Source organism: Homarus americanus, unplaced genomic scaffold (assembly GCF_018991925.1).
Source record: "Homarus americanus isolate GMGI-L3 unplaced genomic scaffold, GMGI_Hamer_2.0 scaffold40248, whole genome shotgun sequence".
NCBI classification, from domain to species: domain Eukaryota; kingdom Metazoa; phylum Arthropoda; class Malacostraca; order Decapoda; family Nephropidae; genus Homarus; species Homarus americanus.
Window position 1 is genome coordinate 5,590,258 of NW_024712526.1, and position 4,479 is coordinate 5,594,736.

Genomic DNA, 4,479 nt, shown 5'->3' on the forward strand with positions numbered 1-4,479 from the left:
CTGCGTCCCTCTCACTCTCTCTCCTCCCTCGTCCCTCTCACTCCTCTCTCCCTCCTGCGTCCCTCTCCTCTCTCCTCTTCCCTCCTCGTCCCTCTCACTCACCTCTCCTCTCCCTGCATCCCTCTCACTCATTCACTCTTCCCTCCCTACGTCTCTCTCTCTCTCTCTTTCTCTCTCTCTCTCTCTCTCTCTCTCTCCCTCTCCTCCTCTCCCTCCCTACGTCCCTCCTCTCTCTCACTCTTCCCTCCCTGCGTCCCTCCTCACTCACTCACTCCCTCCTCTCCCCTCCCTCCCCCTCCTTGCGTCCCTCTCCCTCCCTCTCCTCCCCACTCCTGCGTCCCTCCCTTATCCCTCTCTCTCTCTCTCTCCCCTCCCTGCATCCCTCTCCTCACTCTCTCTCCCTCCCTCTCTGCGTCCCTCTCACTCCTCCTCCTCTCCTCCCCTACCTGCGTCCCTCTCTCCCACCCCTCCTCTCTCTCTGCCCTCCCTCCTGTCCCTCTCCCTCTCTCTCCACTCTCCCTCCTGCGTCCCTCTCCTCTCTCTCCTCTCCCTCCCTGCGTCCCTCCCTCCTCTCCCTCTGTGTCCCTCTCTCTCCTCCTCTCCCACCCCTGCGTCCCCCTCCTCCTTACTCTCCACCCCTCCTCGTCCCTCCCACCCACTTACTCTCCCTCCCCCCTCCCTGCGTCCCTCTCACTCCCTCTCTCATCTCTCTCCCCTCCCCTGTGTCCCTCCCCACCTCCTCTCCTCTCCCTCCACTCCTCCTCTCTCTCCCACTCCTGCGTCCCTCTCCCTCACTCTCCCTCACTCTCCCCCACCCCTGCGTCCCTCCCCACTCCTCTCTCACCTTCCACTCCCCTGTGTCCCACCTCACTCACCCACTCCTCCCCACTCCCCCTCCCTGCGTCCCTCTCCCTCACACTCTCTCCACTCTCCCTCACCTCCCACCCCCTGCGTCCTCTCTCCCTCCTCTCTCTCCCACCTCCTTATTCCTCCACCCTCTCTCTCACCTCCCACTCTCTCTGTCCCTCTCACTCACTTCCTCACTCTCCCACTCCCCTGCGTCCCTCCTCACTCACTCTCTCTCTCCACCCCCTGCGTCCTCCTCACTCTCTCTCCTCACGCTCCCTCCTGCGTCCCACCCACTCACCACCTCCACCCCCTGCGTCCCCTCCCCACCACCACCTCTCCCCCACCACCTGCGTCCCCCTCCACCCACTCACTCTCTCTCTGCCACTCCCCTGCGTCCCTGTCTCACCTCTCCACTCTCCCACTCCTCTGCGTCCCTCCCACCACCTCACCACCACTCTTACCTCCCACTCCCCCTGTGTCCCTCTCACACACCCCCTTTACCTCCCACCCTCTCACTCACCCTCCCATCCCTCCTCACTCACCCTCCCCATCCCTCCCCCTCACCCTCCCATCCTCCTCACTCACTCCCCATTCCTCCCACTCCACTCTCCCATCCCTCTCTCTCACCTCCCATCCCCTCTCCACCCTCCCATCCCTCCTCACCACCTCCCATCCCTCTCACCCACCCCCCACATCCCTCCTCACTCACCCTCCCATCCCCCACCTCACTCCCCATCCCTCCCATTCACCCTCCCCATCCCTCTCCCCACTCACTCTCCCATCCCTCCTCACCCACCCCCCATCCCTCTCACTCACCTCCCATCCTCCTCACTCACTCCCCCATTCTCTCACTTCACTCCTCCCATCCCTCCTCCTCACTCTCCCATCTCCTCTCACTCCTCTCCATCCCTCTCACTCCACTCTCCCATCCCTCTCACCACTCCCATCCTCTCCCCCTCCTCCATCCCTCTCACTCACCTCCCATCTCCTCTCCCCACTCTCACCTCCCATCCCTCTCACCATTCTCCCATCCCCTCTCAGTCACTTTTCGATGGTACACAAACGCCAGGAACATCAGTCGTACGTGAAGTAAACTAATCAACTCATGTACACCAGGTTGAGAGACATGTACACCAGGTTGAAGACATGTACACCAGGTGAGAGACATGGCACCAGGTTGAGACATGTACACCAGGTTGAGAGACATGACACCAGGTTGAGAGACATGTACACCAGGTTGAGAGACATGTACACCAGTTGAGAGTCATGTACACCAGGTTGGAGACATGTACACCAGGTTGAGAGACATGCACACCAGGTGGGAGACATGTACACAGGTTGAGACATGTACACCAGTGAGTCATGTACACCAGGTGAGATCATGTACACCAGGTGAGACGGTTGAGAGACATGTACACCAGGTTGAGAGACATGTACACCAGGTTGAGAGACATGTACACCAGGTTGAGAGACATGTACACCAGGTTGAGAGACATGTACACCAGGAGAACATGACACCAGGTTGAGAACATGTACACCAGGTTGAGCCATGTACACCAGGTACTGAACAGGTTGAGTCATGTACACCAGGTTGAGTCATGTTCACCAGGTTGAGTCATACACCAGGTAGAGCCACACCAGGTAAGTCATGTACACCAGGTTCAAGTCATGTACACCAGGGTTCAGAGTCATGTACACCAGGTTCAGAGTCATGTACACCAGGGTCAGAGCCATTGTACACCAGGTCATGTACACCAGGTTGAGAGTCATGTACACCAGGTTGAGAGCGCCATGCAACACAGCTTGAGAGTCATGTACACACAGGTGAGAGTCATGCACCAGGGTGAGAGTCATGCACACCAGGGTGAGGGACATGTACACCAGGGTGAGAGTCAGTACACCAGGTGAGAGTCAGTACACCAGGTTGAGAGTCATGTACACCAAAGAGTCATGTCCACGAATGAGAGGTATGTACACCAGAAAGAGGTATTCAGTTATTCACACCAGAGAGCTGCGGGTGCACACATGGTAACAATGTGCCTCAGAACAGCGGCCCGGCCACCACGTGCAGTAATCCTTATCTCCTCCCAATTAAGACCTGACAAACGACTACCACCTCTGACACCACCTCCACCACTTCTGACACCACCACCTCTACCACTAACTCCACTCCAGACACCACCACCTCTCTGACACCACCTCTGACACACCTCCACCCTGTTGACACCACCACCCCACACCACCACCTCTGACACCAACTATTTCTGACACCCTACCCACCTCGTTGACCACCACCACCTCTCTCTGACACCACCCAACTCTCTGACACCCAACTCCACCTCGCTGACACCACCACTTCTCTGACTCCACTACCACCACCTCTGAGACTACCACCACCACTCTCTGACACTACCACCACCATCTTTGGACACCCACCACCACCACCTCTGACACCACCACCACCACTTCCGACACCACCACCACCACTCTCTGACACCACCACCACCACTCTGACACCACCACCACCACTCTCTGACACCACCACCACCACTCTCTGACACTACCACCACCACCTCCTGACACACCACCACCACTTCTGACACCACCACCCCACCACTCTCTGACACCACCACCACCACACTCTCTGACACCACCACCACCACTCTCTGACACCACCACCACCACTCTCTGACACCTCACCACCACCACCTCTGACACCTACCACCACCACCTCCACACTACCACCACCCTCACTTCTGACACCACCACCACCACTCTCTGACACTACCACCACCACCATTCTCTGACACTACCACCACCACCACTCTCTGACACTACCACCGCCACCACACTTCTCTGACACTACCACGCCACCACCTCTGACACTACCACCGCCACCACTCTGACACTACCACCGCCACCACTCTGACACTACCACCGCCACCACTTCTCTGACACTACCACCACCACTTCTCCTGACACCACCACCACCACTCTCTTGACACTACCACCACCACTTCTGACACTACCACCACCACTTCTCTGACACTACCACCACCACTCTCTGACACTACCACCACCACTTCTCTGGACCTACCACCACCACTTCTCTGACCCACCACCACCACTTCTCTGACAACACCACCACCACTTCTCTGAGGCATATTGATGAAATTCACAGTGGACTTCACTAAGCCAGGTGACAGGCATTTATCACACTACCCACACTACCCACATGGCATCCTATCCACACTACCCACATGGCCACACACAAACCACCCACAGGGCGCCTCCAAATTCCCACAGGGCGCCTATCCACACTACCCACATGGCAACCCACCCACACTACCCACATGGCAACCTACCCACACTATCCACATGACACTACCCACACTATTCACATGACACTCTACCCACACTACCCACATGACACTCTACCCACGCTACCCACATGGCAACCCACCCACACTACCCACTTGGCACCCTACAAACTACTGGCAACCTACACAAACTACCCATATGGTACAATACCCCTACCCACATGACACCCTACCCACACTACCCCATGGCACCCTACCCACACTACCCACATGGCACCCTACCCACACCTCCATATGACACTCTACCCAC